Below are 15,073 nucleotides of genomic sequence, written 5' to 3' on the forward strand. Positions count from 1 at the left end.
AAAAGTTACGATTCCCCAAGGGAATTTGGCTTTTTATTGTTCATTCAGGAAATTATGCTAAAGCCTTATATGGCTGTTTGTCCACTCTGTAGTTGCTCTGCTGATTTTTCATTTATGCTTTGAGAGAAATCTTCAGACATACTGCTATGTCTTTTCTATAGATATGATATTTCTATGTCATGAGGTTCTCTTCATTTTTAGAACTGACTCTTGCCTTATGTCTGCATTGTAATGTTCGTGTTGCTGCAATTTATTTTTTGCCTTATATGTGTTCAGTATGTTTTCCAGGTACGCTTATTTCTAGCTTTTTATACTCTGATGCTTTTAATATGCCTTTTAAAATGAAATGAAAAACCTGAGATTTTGATTCTGCTTTACTTTATGCACTGGCTTAACATGTTATAAGCAGCATGAAATCTAACACCAGAATAACGTTATTTTATTTACCTGTATACCACAATTAATACCTTCTGCTGGTATCATCTCACGTATTTTCCTTCTGTTTAGTTTTATAGTTTTTGGCTAAAGTATTTTTCTCTTTGTACTTTTAATAAGTGATCATCTTAGTGATTACAATATCAATGTAATTTTTATTTTTTCAATGATTCTTAGAGTGTGTTTTGAGGCCCCCTGGAGATTATTGTGTATTTTTAGAGGTCTTACATAGTCAAAATGTGGTCTGGCTCTCATTTTTATTCTATTCATTGAAGGTTAACTTGAACGATATGCTGCCTTACCTTGTTTCTTTTGAAAAATCAGTTAGCCTAATTGTAGAAATGTCGTATTTCATAGGAATGTAATATTTCGGCCTTGGGAAGTGGCTCAGAGGTAGAGTGGCTGTGTAGCTTTCACAAAGCCCTATGACCCCACACACTGCACACACACACACACACACACACACACACACACACACATACACACAGATACACATACACACATACACATACACGCCAATTCTTTAAAGTTTGTTATTGTAAATGTGATATGCAGAGCGGGTACACTTGCATAAGTAAGATAATGAGTACATTTTTCATTTTTTAACCTAAAACAAAAATGCATCTTTTTGTTTTAATTAACTAAGCAGTTACCATTTAGCAAGGCAGTTGATGAATACAGTGTATCTTGATCAATGTGATTCCTTTCAACATTCTAACCCATTCCTCCTCTACCCATCCCTTTCTTCACTCTTACTTTGTTTTGTAGGATATACATTGTAGTCTTTTAAAAAATGTATTTTATTAATATTGTAGAGATGATATACAGAGGGGTTAAGTTACATGTATCATGTAACAAGTACATTTCTTCTTGAACCACATACAGTTTTTTTAAAGTAGTGTTTGTTTTTTTCTCCTGAATTTTGGCCACTTTAGTATGCATTGTTTAATCTGGTATTCTGAATACTCATGATGAAGTACCACAGTGTGATTATAAGTTGGTTAACCCTATTTATTTTTTTGCAAATTTGAGAAACATTTCATGTATTATCTCTTTAACTGTGTCTTCTGTCATCTTTTTCTGTCAACTCAAAAGCATTTCATACTCTAATTGTAATTCTTTTCTTTCTTCTTTTTTTTTTTTTTTTGTCCAATCCTGGGCCTTGGACTCAGGGCCTGAGCACTGTCGCTGATTTCTTTTTGCTTAAGGCTAGCACTCTGCCATTTGAGCCACAGTGCCACTTCTGGCCATTTTCTTTATACATTTTCATGTATACGAGGCAAGTACTCTTGCCACTAGGCCATATCCCCAGCCATTGTAATTATTTTCTTTTATTCTCTTTGTTTTTCTCCAATTTTTGCCTGTTATAAATTTTTCTAGAAATTTTTAAAGAATGTTTTATAGTTTCCTCAATGATTAAAATCTGTTGTTAGCCCCAGGTATAAATTTTAAATATATACCAATCTAATTTATAAGTAAAGCACTTTATAACTTCCTGGTGAATGTTTCAAGTTCTTGTCTTATCTTCTTGCATATGGGCATAGTTTAGATACTGAAATGTTCCAACATCTGGGAAAAGTTCATTTTTCTCGTGTGCTATTCTTCTGATATACTTTAGGAGAAACATACAAATTTTAATTTTTACATTCTTGCTTATTATTGTAATGCTTCGGGAAATTAATAGCAAAATTAGTTCATGTTTACCTCCATAAATAAATGATTTCAATTTCTATGCAACCATGGATTTTCCTGTTTTTTCATATTTTACAAATGCGTAGCACTTTAAGAATATTATAATTGGGCTGGGAATGTGGCTTAGTGGTACAGTGCCTGCCTAGCATGTGTGAAGCCCTGGGTTCGATTCCTCAGCATCACATAAACAGAAAAAGCTAGAAGTGGCGTTCTGGCTCAAGAGGTAGAGTGTTAGCCTTGAGCAAAACAAACCCAGGGACAGTGCTCCAGGCCTGAGTCTAAGCCCCAGGATTGGCAAAAAAACACACACACACACACACACACACACACACACACACACACACACACACACAAAATCTATTGTCAGCTTTACAAGGAAACTTTACTTGTTAATTTGTCTGAAATTGCTTAATGCAACACAACTACTAGAGGCAAAATCTAATTAATTCCTTCCTATAGACCATACTATGTATGGATACATATGTACATATATACACACACATACACATGTGTGTACATGTCCTTATAATGTCATTTCCTTTATAAAATTGTTAACTACTCAGATTTCTCTTTGAAATTATGAGATTATTTGATTTTTATGTATATAACAATATATGTAATAACAAATTAGTGTTGCAGCTGGCTTTTATGACTAGTTTCATTATGATGTAAAGTTTAAAAAACATCAGCAATCTAAGAGATTAAGGAATACGTAATTTAAAAAGCAGAGAACTTTAGTTAAAATTCTTGATGCAACTTACACTAACTTTCATTCACTCATTAAGCTAATTTCTTTAAATCACAATTTGTTACTTTGCAAAAACAGGACTTTCATATCTTACAGCCTTATTGTAATACATTCTGAGATAGTAAGATGATGAGCAAATTATTAATAGAGTACAGATAAATGTAATATACTGGAACAAAGATGGCATCTGTGGATAAATAGACATCTTATTGCAAATTATTTCATTGTTATTATAACATTACGTTACATAACATTACATTAGTTAGGTGGTTTGCTGGCAAGTGAGTTAGTGTCTGGCATTGCCACTAAGCAGGAATTGGTTGAATTTGGGTGCAGACTGTCATTTGAGCTCTGTTGGTTTTTTTTTTAACCAAGAAAATAGTTTATTTTTCTTTCTGACCATAGAAGATTGTAGTAGTACACAATCACACTTGCCTTTCTTGACAGAAACTGTATTATTTGTACAAAAATAATCCCCAAACACCTTTGAACCCGGGCTTAAACAGGGTGGAAGGAGATTATAGATTCCAAGCAGGGACAGCCCCAGTGAGTGAGAACTGGGGGGACTTGGAGATCTGGGGACCCCCTAGTTTCACAGGCTTTTGTGCCCACCATGCGCTCAGAGCTGAGTAAGTAAATGAACATGTACATAAAAGACAGAGGTGACATCTTGAAGAAAAAGCTCAGGAAACAGATGGAAACTGAAGCAACCAGGAAGGTAGAATGATCAGACACCCTGTGTTTTTAACATCTCTTACTGGTGTCAAAGTAAGAAAAGACTGGCGATTTTAAAAACAACACACTCTGGAATGCAATCCAAAAACAAAGCAAACAAAACCAAACAGACACTTGCCGGAGAGCCTTAAGACAAAAAAATGTCTAAAACTTTCCAGAAGTTTTTAAGGTCAGTCCAGCTGGAAATAGAAATGAGCCTGGTGACCGTGTGGTGCTGTCCAGGCTGAGACCTCTCCATGTGCTAAAATGGCACCACAAAGGGCGAGCACAAGATGGCATTTGCCAGATGCCATTTGCTGCCTGAGACGAGAACTGGTCTCCGTGGTATAGACAGAGGTTAAAAGCAAGAAATAAATAGCAACATAAACCACCGAAGGCCACCACTTGCTCTGGAGTTTAAAGAGGTGCTCCTGGCTTCTTGCTTGGTGCAGAACTCCCAGTCAGCCCGGACTCCTGCTTGGTGCAGATGGCGGCCCTCAGCAGCACATCCACATGCACGCTGGGCAGTGGGGCAATGGGCTATAGGCAAGCCAGGGGTGAGCAAGGCAAAGAGGGTCCCAGAAAAGACTCAGTGAACTCCGGCGGGCGAGCCTTTGAGGTGCAATCTTGTACTTGCTGTTTCAGTAGAACTGGAGACATGGGAAGATGTAATACAGACCATTCCTCTGCAGCAGGCTTCCAGAAAGTTCTCCTTGAAGCAGGGAGAGACAGTAAGGTCTTGGCATCATTACCTACACCAAGATCAGCTTGGTGAAGGCACCAGTGGTCATGGAGGAATGCTCCACCCACAGATCCTTCTGTGGTCTCAGGACATGTGTTGTTCTGCCATTTTAACACCATGCCAGCGCAGGGTGGACTCCGGATGTGTACTCACTGTCTTGCCTATCTTCATGAGGAGCCCTTCCACTCTGAGAAAACCAGTAAGGTTTCTCCAATTCCACCAAGCAGGAGGCATACCACAGTTGCACTGGACAGGACCACATTGAACAAGAGTACAGACAACCCAGCTGTGACAACCTTAGCAAAGAAAATCCAGTCTGCACACTGCCTTGGGGCCAGAAGGCTTTTCAATTTCACTGTGGTGAGCATGAGAAAAAAACCTAAGATTCCACTGGCACAGCAGCTGCCATTGAATCTGTGGAAGGACAGGAACAGGAAGCCCAGGACACTGGAGAGTTCACCTGTGGGATGAGATGCAACTGTCAGGTGCGCCACATTGAATATGTAGTTTATGTACTGCTGGTCAATGTCACTAATTGTGCTGGGCTTTGGGGATTTCTAAAGTAGTTTATAAGATCCTACATAGAATATGTGAATTACAGCCCAGAAATATCTATCTGGATTACACTGGGTGTCATTAAAGGGAAGGCAGACCACAGCATCCAGGAGGAAGAGGACACTACAAGTCTTTGCGGGAGAGGTTTTCTCTTCGCGAACCCTGGTACCCACAAACAATAACTTCAGCTACATTGTGCAAAGTGAGAAGCACAGGAACAGCCAATCTGGACAAGGCTCTGGACCCAGCAGAGATTATCCCCACAAACACCATGGAAGTGGGAAGCCACGTGGAAATATCAGATTTTGAACAGCGGTTGATCTCCACCCAGCTCAGTTTCCATGACACATGTAGCAAAAATGCACCAACAAATGTCTGACACCATTGGAATAAGGTACGGTAGGTAAATTTTAGGACAGAAAGGACATACTTGTTCTAGAGGTAAAAAGCCAGTAGCAGATACAAAAGGTGAGGCCGACCAGGCTCTTCCTCCTGCCTATCTGTCAGCTTGTCCTCCACAGCAGGAGATGCTTGGCCTGCTCATCCCCAAAGTCCCAGGCCACCTCTGAGCTCTGTTTGTACACATCTGTTTTCTTAAAAAAGTAGGAGTAGCACACAAGACTAGCCCAACTACACTCATATCATATGTATTAATGTTCCATTGGCCATACTGGTAACACAGCAAAAAACAAAAGGAAAACTCAGTCAGTCACAAACTGAAAATAAATTATATGAGAGTGGAAGTGTATCTCCTCACATGGGGTTTTGTTAAGAGAAAAATGAAATTTAAATAAGTTTCACAGACTGTCATATTCATGTAATTAATACTTAGTTATATGTTTGACTTTCACATTAATTAAAGAATGGAAAAGAGAGAAATGGCTTCTATCTTGTGGCTTTCTTTTGAAAATGGATCAAGTATCTCTAAGAGCCAGAGTCAAGGAGTAGGTAATATTGATACATGATATACAAAACCTAACAGCATATTCTATATCCATATGATATAAAGGATTAGTACAATCTTTATGTCAGGCCCATTATGGTGTTTGGGCCTGCCAGGAGTGTCCCTTTGAGTTATCTTCGTTGCTAACTTATCTGACTTCTATCTTCAAAATAAAATGACCCTAATTGGAAACTAATGGGGGGAGTCATTAGACTCTTTAATAAATAAATATTTTATAGTAAAAACTGGAAACATAAATTATGATATTTGAGTTGCATAAATGAGCACTTGATAAATGGTGAGTAAAACACAAAGATTTATGAGAGGTTCACTTTTACTTACTAAAGCAAATCTGTTTTGGTATAATTTTGTCATAAATTAACCTGATAATTGTGGGGACTGCTTTCTCTGCTCCGGCTCAAATTCTTATTTTCTCTCTTATTATCCTCGCATCGCCTTCTCCCCCGACCCTCGGCCTGCAGGTTTGTCGGGGTGAGACGTGGGGATGTCTCCGTCCTGGCGGGCGCGCGACCCGCGTGGCAATGTGACCGCTATCCTACTCTGGAAGCAACGGACATAGACCACGGAGTCAGCTTCTGAGAGCGAACTAACTTTATTGAGAGAGGGACAAGGGTAGATGATCCGGGGAAAGGGGGTTGGCCAGGATTCCCATAGGCCACGAGCTGTCAGGTGACCTCCAAGGGGCTGGTCACTTGACCTCCAAGGGGCTACGTCACTTGACCTCCAAGGGGCTACGTCACTCGACCTCCAGGGCGGGGCTGGTAGGCGCCAGGCTGGCTGCCAGCTAGGTCGGGGGTCTCTTATCGGACCGGTTTCTCCAGATTCCAATGTAGGGAGGATGGAAGGGCTGCATTCCCCAGCTGGGGGAGGTGCCTCAGGCCCCTTCCATCTAGGGGGAAGATGGACCCCAACATCTGCCTCTTTTATATTTTTTTTTTTCGAACAGCAGGAGGCGCCCTACTCGAGAGCGCGCCATGTCTTAGGTTGCCCCCCCCCCCAAGGGGAGTCTTACCCGTCTTGGGCTAACGCCCTAGCTCTTCAGGCTGACCTTCCTGCCGGGCTGGCGGGCCCGATGAGAGGCCTTGGGGAGAGTAGGATTGGCACTCGAAAGAGAGCCTGATAATTTTTTCCGGTGCCGGCGGACCTTACTGAGCAGCCGGTCCTAGGGTTTGAGTGACGAGCCTCTTGGGGTTTTTATATGGTTAAAAGGCTAAAGGCCACTTGGTACCTAGACAGCTCTGGCCCATCGCTTACAACAAGAGACTCAATGTAAACATAAGGTGAATGGGAGCATAAAGCAGACATGAGCATTAGCAATCGTAATACAAGGCAAATGCAAACATGAGCAACTGTAACACATGATCAATTGTAACACATGAGTAATTACAACAAGGCACAAGGCAATGGAGTGTCTCTTATCGGGTTCAGTCCACGGAAAACAGGAATTCTGGTCCAGTCTGGTGTCGCTCGAGGTAGCACAGGTGGCTCTTCCTTCCCCCGCTGGTGAGGTAGAGGGGCAGGTTCAGGTCCTGGTGATGTGGCAGCCAGGATGCTGGTAACTTAACAACTGAGGTTAGTAAAACACTTCATAATAAACATTGCAGCAAGGTGCCAATACCTTACTTATTATAAACATTTATAATAAAACATTAAAGTGTCCAAGTCCTTTAGCTCCTATTTCCCTCCAATGGGGACCCCTGAGATAAGCAGCAAAGGGGGGAGCGAAAGAGAGGGACAACCGTGCAAAATTTCCCTTTGGTCCTTGTGCAAGGCTGTGGGTCAGGCTGCCACAGCAAACGGTACTCCAAAGGGCGTCAGGCAGGGTCCAGGGAAGAAACAGGGCCGACACTGGGTCCAGGTCCATCGCTGGTGCAGGCAGGCTTTCCCGTTTCTCCTTAGAAAATTCCACCTCGGTCTTTGCTTTCCTGAGAGGAAACAAGAGGAGACATCCCTCAAGGGTAGGTGCCCTTGGGTGGTCATTCTGTTGGACAATATTTTACATCTCTAGCTGGTATCCAGATTGGATTCGGTTCCCCAGTAGGGAAGACGCAGGCAAATCCCCTTCCTGCGCTGATAATTGGGTCGGGTCCACGCCACGCCCCTGTCAGAGAGTCCTTCCACCGGGCCTCCACTTTTAAGTAGGGTGTTTGGCTTGACCAGTGTCTCTGGAAAGCCGACAGAGGTTGGTCCTTAGAGAAATTTAAAATATTCAATGTAAACATCGCTGTCCTCAGCTGGTCCTGGGGGCTTCCCCCCCCTTTTTGTTTTAATAATTGATCCTTCAGGGTCCTATTATGCCTCTCAATTATGGCTTGACCCTTTGGGTTATAAGGTATTCCAGTGGTATGTTTAATATTCCACATTTGGAAAAATGCCTGTAAAGGCTTACTGGTGAAACAAGGTCCATTATCTGTTTTAACCTGTAAAGGCAGTCCTAGGATAGCAAAACATTGTAAGAAGTGGCTTTCAGCATGCCGTGCTCTTTCACCGGTATGCAGAGAGGCCCAACATGCACCAGAGCAGGTGTCAATGGACATAAATATATATTTTAGCCTTCCAAAGGGGGCGTAATGGGTCACATCAGTCTGCCAAATTAAGTTGGGTCTTAAACCTCTTGAATTCACACCTGGAGATTGCAAGGGAGGGACTTGCACGAAAGGCATACATGATTTGCAAGTCCTTATGATCTTTTTTAAGTCTTTTATAGGAATTGAAGGAAATCTCTGATGTAACCCTCTCCAATTTAAGTGAGTACGCTCATGAAGCCCTTTGGCCATTTGGAGGTTTTGAGGTTGAACAATGGCTAGCGCTATGATGGTTCCATCCGTGGCCAGCTGGTCGGCCCTACGATTACCTTGTGCCAGGTCCCCAGGCAGTCCTTGGTGTCCACGAAGGTGCTGTAAAAAAATAGGCTCACTCCGCTCTTTTAACAGAGACCTGACTTGGATCATCAGAGGAGTGATTGGGTTTCCATCCAACTTGATATGTGAACATACCAGGTTGGGTAGCAAGTTAACCACATATAGACTATCAGAGAACAAGTTCATTGGCTGTTTAACATGGGTCAGTGCCAAGGCGACTGCATACAACTCTTTAAATTGTGCAGAGCCAGTGACGGCTTCAAAGTAATGGGTGTTATCTTTCCCACCGGAAGGGGGCGAGGCGGAGCGCACCACTACGGCAGAGCCGGCTCGCCCACCATCTGTAAAGACATTGGCAGCCTTGACAAGAGGCTTGGTAGAGAAAAGCACAGGGGGTGTCCATTGTAGCCTGGAAAATGAGGTCACCCATCTTGAAGTGCCATAGTGGCAATCTATCTTACCCATAAAGCCCTCCAGGGCACTAGAGATACGTGAATTATTTCTCCTGACCCATTCAAAATCTGACAACCGGTAGGGAATAGTTAGCACGTCAGGATCTCTTCCATAATGTCTCAGGGAAGTATCCCTGCCCTTAATTACCAAGTCAGCTAGCTGGTCCATCTGGGAATAAACTCTGGGAGCTCCTCCCACTGATGCGTGCACCCACTGAAGGGGCTCGCCTGATTGCGTAATTGCAGCTGAAGAGAGTTCGGATCCAGGGAGGATCCAAAGGCAAAGTGGGCACTTAGGCTTGTAGCGTGCCAGCTGTGCCTTATTTAAGGCCAATTGGATTTTCTGGAAGGCTGTTTGGAGTGATGGAGTTATTGTAATAACATCAGTGGGCGCTTTGCCCTTTAAAGAGTCATGGAGCGGTAACAGCTCCTCTGTAGGCAGTTGAAGCCAGGATCTTAGCCAATTAATTTCACCTAACCGTCTTTGCATCTCCACCAGAGTATAAGTTGCCTGGAAGGATAACTGGGGCTTGAGTGGGCATGCAGAGTCTAGTTTAAGCTCTGCCCCCAAGATCTTGAAGGGGTATACTTTCTGAACCTTGTCCCTGGCTATATGCAGCCCTCCTCTTTGAAGGAGTGTTTGGGCCTTGCTATAGGCCAAATCTAGTACATGGGAGTCTACTGATCCAATAATAATGTCGTCCAATTAAATGCATATAGTCCGATCTACTCCTGTATTAATTAAGAATCGGAACTTTTTTCCAAATATCATGATTACTGTCTCTGGCAATAGGGACTGCCCAGCAAGGGGCTTTAGGCTGTTTATTGCCTTGGTTGGTGGGTAATCTGAAAGTCAGGCTGTAAAGTTAATATTTTGCCCAGGGCGCGTTCGGCCTGCCTCTCTCAAGAACCATCCTCCTGCACTCATGAAAATCTGTAGATTCAAGGCCTCTGAATTTAAAAGTGGCCAGGCTAGTTTTTTTTTTTTTTTTTTTTTTTCCTGCGGGGGCGCTGCCGCCGCCGCTGCCGCGGAAAAGCGGCGGCTCAGGGCTGCCGAAATCTGCATATGTATAGATTCAAGCTGAGCCTCACATGGGGGAGGGGTAGCAAGCCTGCGGCTGCTCTGCTCATCTCCTGCCAGCCTTGGATTCCTGGGTACCGAACGAGATTTGGTCCCAGGGCTTTTTTGAGTAGGCATCGGGGCCCACTCCAGATCAAAATTACCTCCGGCTTCCTTCTCCTGAATCCAGGGGTTCCCCGCCCGGGTCCCAAGAGAGGCAAGCCTTGAGAGTCTTAATGGCTCGCAGTGGGAGTTTTCCCCATTGTACTGTTAAATCCCGCTCTAGTTGGTCCCAAGTTTCCCATGAGAGTGGGTTGGCTCCAGTTAGCCACGGGACCCTGTGGGTCAATTCCTCCCAAATTTGTATGGCGCAGGGCTCTGAGATATTAATCCCTGCGTTTTGGAGGGTGAACTTTAGGATCTTAGGGGGCGAATTGTTTCGCCGACTCTGGAGTTGTCCCATCCTCTTACCTGGGGTGGGAGGATCGCGCGTCTCAGGATTTCCAACCTGTTTCCGTCAGGGCCGGTCGGGAGCCGGGCTTTCTTGCGTGGATTCGTGCAACCCACGTGGGGCGCCACTCTGTGGGGACTGCTTTCTCTGCTCCGGCTCAAATTCTTATTTTCTCTCTTATTATCCTCGCATCGCCTTCTCCCCCGACCCTCGGCCTGCAGGTTTGTCGGGGTGAGACGTGGGGATGTCTCTGTCCTGGCGGGCGCGCGACCCGCGTGGCAATGTGACCGCTATCCTACTCTGGAAGCAACGGACATAGACCACGGAGTCAGCTTCTGAGAGCGAACTAACTTTATTGAGAGAGGGACAAGGGTAGATGATCCGGGGAAAGGGGGTTGGCCAGGATTCCCATAGGCCACGAGCTGTCAGGTGACCTCCAAGGGGCTGGTCACTTGACCTCCAAGGGGCTACGTCACTTGACCTCCAAGGGGCTACGTCACTCGACCTCCAGGGCGGGGCTGGTAGGCGCCAGGCTGGCTGCCAGCTAGGTCGGGGGTCTCTTATCGGACCGGTTTCTCCAGATTCCAATGTAGGGAGGATGGAAGGGCTGCATTCCCCAGCTGGGGGAGGTGCCTCAGGCCCCTTCCATCTAGGGGGAAGATGGACCCCAACAGATAATTTTATCAGAGATCTTAATATAAGAAGATATTGAAATACACTAATAATTCTGGGTTTTGACATTTGGAGTTTTGACAGTGCTGTTGACTTTTCTCGTAGATAGTCCACACAGTTGGTGTGAAGTGCGGGAGTATGATCCCCTACAAGACAGTGTATTTTTTTTAAAATTTTTTTTAGTGTTTGAAAATAATAGGGCTGGGGATATAGCCTAGTGGCAAGAGTGCCTGCCTCAGATACACGAGGCCCTAGGTTCGATTCCCCAGCACCACATATACGGAAAACGGCCAGAAGCGGCGCTGTGGCTCAAGTGGCAGAGTGCTAGCCTTGAGCGGGAAGAAGCCAGGGACCAGTGCTCAGGCCCTGAGTCCAAGGCCCAGGACTGGCCAAAAAAAAAAAAAAAAAGAAAATAATAGTACTTTTATTTGCGTAAGCATTCTGGGGAAAAACGTGTGTTGAATATAGTTTCTTGCTATGTTTCCTAACTTGTGATTATTTAAATTTTTTCTCATCAAGAGAGTTAAGTAGCACTCAAACCAAAAGTCCAATGAATCAAACTTCTCCTTTCTCCCACTTTTACATGCTCCATTCCAAACATTATTTCCCTGCAAAATTTCGACTTAGTCTCTCAAAAATCAATTCTATGAAAGTTTTCTGAAAGGCTCAGCAGTTTCTTTTAGTCTCTGAATGATTACAGTATTCTGTAAACCTGCTTCTCCAAGGGTGATTGTCTCATCTAGCAATCTGAGGAAAGGAAGAGCTAGGGAAAAAGGAGGGCTTTTTTGAGGTGCTTGGTACTTTTCTTTTTTCTTTTCTTTTTTTTTTTTTTTTTGGCCAGTCCTGGGCCTTGGACTCAGGGCCTAAGCACTGTCTCTGGCTTCTTCCTGCTCAAGGCTAGCACTCTGCCACTTGAGCCACAGTGCCGCTTCTGGCCGTTTTCTGTGTATGTGGTGCTGGGGAATCGAACCTAGGGCCTCGGGTATACCGAGGCAGGCACTCTTGCCACTAGGCTATATCCCCAGCCCGGTACTTTTCAATGAAGTCTTTGATGTGGCTTACCCTATGAGAAATATTAAATTTCTGGACAATTCTTTTCCCATTGGCTAACCAGACCTGTACATTCGTAATGGGTTCCAAGTTGTTCAGTGAAACAGCACATAAAGTATTTTTACTTTCAACTTCAATAATCTTTGCTTTTGAAACAAGTTTTGGTGTAGCACTTCCTAGTCTATGACCCTGTCCTGAGAAGGGCTGGAACACAGGCTTTGTCAATATACAACTTTGTCTTCAACTTTCACATCCACCTCCTCTTTATCAAAAAGACCCTGTAATTCTGCAGGTAATTCCCCCTTCTTGATGGAGTTCAGGAATTGTTGACTTGCACCATCCGAGTAAGTTCTAAAGTCATCGTTGACAGTGAACCCATTTTTCCACAATTTTATATGTATATCTACCTGTTTCTTCTGTTCAGTTGGAGACAAGGATTTGGTACCAATCTTCTGAGCTTCCTCAAAAAGGCTGTCAACTAAGTGTTCACAATTCATTTGCTGGTTATCACTAAGAGTGTGGTTGTCAGATCCTGTGTCACAAACCCATTCTTCTTTTATACTTTCAAGATTGTCTACTTCTTTCATTCTATGTGTTTCCCCAGGCATGTGCTCAGTTAGCTCAGCACTCCCTGGCACTGTCCCGACTGCCGGGCATGCACACCAAAGTGCCACCACCCTCCGCCACTGCCACCCTGCCACTCCTGACACTCCTGACACTCCTCTCGGATTCAATTCCCTCTTGGTCTCCTCCAGGTGCTGAGGAGAAGCTCGCGCCACGGGCGGGGCGGGGACCTCAAGAGGAAAATTTTATTTGGGATAGCAGTTTAAAGATTTTAGTCCTTGGTTTCTTGGCACTGTTGTTTTGGCCTGGTTGGAATATGTCAAGGGGACGGTTTTGTTAGTCCATGGCATCCAGAAGGAAGAGAGAAAGAAAGAAAAGGAAAGAAAGAAAGAAAGAAAGAAAGAAAGAAAGAAAGAAAGAAAGAAAGAAAGAAAGAAAGACAGGGAGAGAGGGAGGGAACGAAGGAAGGAAGGAAGGAAGGAAGGAAGGAAGGAAGAAAGAAAGAAAGAAAGAAAGAAAGAAAGAAAGAAAGAAAGAAAGAAAGAAAGAAAGAAAGAAAGAAAGAAAGAAAGAAAGAAAGAAAGAAAGAAAGAAAGAAAGAAAGAAAGAAAGGGTCTCAATATCCCCTTCAAAGGAATCCCGCATAACCCACATTTCTTCCACTAGGCTTCGCTTCCTAAAGGTCTCACCACTTCTCAATAGTGCCATAGACTTAGGACCTAGTCAAGGGTCCTGAGGGTGGGGCTTCTTAAGGTAAAAAATAGAGCTGTGAGCTATTTTTTGCAACTATCAGAATATTGCCCCAGTGTTTTTAAGGAAAATCAGCCATTTTGTTAATCTACTGTATTCTAAATTTTAGTCACTGGAATTTGTACAAAATATGTGTATGTATTGCATCAAAAGTCTTACTTTCAGAAATATGTACCCTACTGAACAGTAAACACTCAATAAATATTTATTAAATATAAATTCTAAATACCAGAGTATGCACTGACATATCTGATAATACACCAAGCCTGACAATACACCAATACATCAAGCCTGACTTGATGGTCTCTTAAAGTTGAAGGGCATCAACTTACTTGCAGTATTGATGTCTGCACAATGTCATAAAGCATCTTAGACTGTTTTCTTAACAGAAATCAGTGTTGTTGTTGTTGTTGTTTTTAAAAGCCAGGGTTGGTATTTCACATTCTTCTCTGTGTTTAACTAGGCCCAACTACCAAGTATTTGTGTATTTTGGGAGATAAAAATCTTTCATGCAAAATGAAACTGTTTAATTAAATAGAGAGATAAATGGTAATAAAGGTTAGCATAGATTTCTGGATCAAGACATAGCACCAAAAGAAGCTTCTCTCATGTGATTCTGGACATTACAGTAGAGTCAACAAAGGACAGGCTCTTTTCTGAAGAGAGAAAGAGAAAAGGTATTTGAAATGACAGAAATGATAGGACACCTGAGAAGCACAAAGAAACAGGAAATCTAATCAGAGGTAAGTAAGATCTCTAATGCTAGCTCTCGAACAATGAAGGGAATCTGAAAAGAGAACCACAAAGAAGGCCAGGCAGCACAACTGACTGATAGGGCCAGCCACAGGACATGCTTGAATTTCTCACAAGCTTTAAACTCACTGTGGAGACCTCATGTGGCAGTGACTCCTCCTCCAGTGACTGGCCAGCACTGGAGAAGAAATTCATTTTGTTGCTTTCCATATCTCAGAGATATCTACATGGGTACCATCATAAGAGAAGATCTATTTGAGATTAAGTTACTCTAGGAAAAAAACATGGGAAAAACTGCATGTCAAGAAATCTGAGGGTGTTCACCTATGGTGTTTAGATAGGACACAGTCATAGAAGAAAGAGGGTCAGGGCTGGGAATATGGCCTAGTGGCAAGAGTGCTTGCCTCATATACATGAAGCCCTGGGTTTGATTCCCCAGCACCACATTTATAGAAAATAGCTAGAAGTGGCGCTGTGGCTCAAGTGTTAGAATGCTTGGCTTGAGCAAAACAGAAGCTAGGGACAGTGCTCAGGCCATGAGTACAAAGCCCAGGACTGGCAGGAAGAAGAAGAAGAAGAAGAAGAAGAAGAAGAAGAAGAAGAAGAAGAA

At 43.4% G+C, this 15,073-nt stretch overlaps 2 pseudogenes; both read right to left on the bottom strand.

The window, feature by feature from the left end:
• Positions 1–4,498: 4,498 nt before the first annotated feature.
• LOC125367024 lies at positions 4,499–11,947 on the bottom strand (annotated as a pseudogene).
• A 43-nt stretch (positions 11,948–11,990) lies between these two features.
• LOC125367199 lies at positions 11,991–12,983 on the bottom strand (annotated as a pseudogene).
• Between the last annotated feature and the right edge of the window lie 2,090 nt (positions 12,984–15,073).

Source organism: Perognathus longimembris, chromosome 18, assembly GCF_023159225.1.
Source record: "Perognathus longimembris pacificus isolate PPM17 chromosome 18, ASM2315922v1, whole genome shotgun sequence".
Taxonomy (NCBI): domain Eukaryota; kingdom Metazoa; phylum Chordata; class Mammalia; order Rodentia; family Heteromyidae; genus Perognathus; species Perognathus longimembris.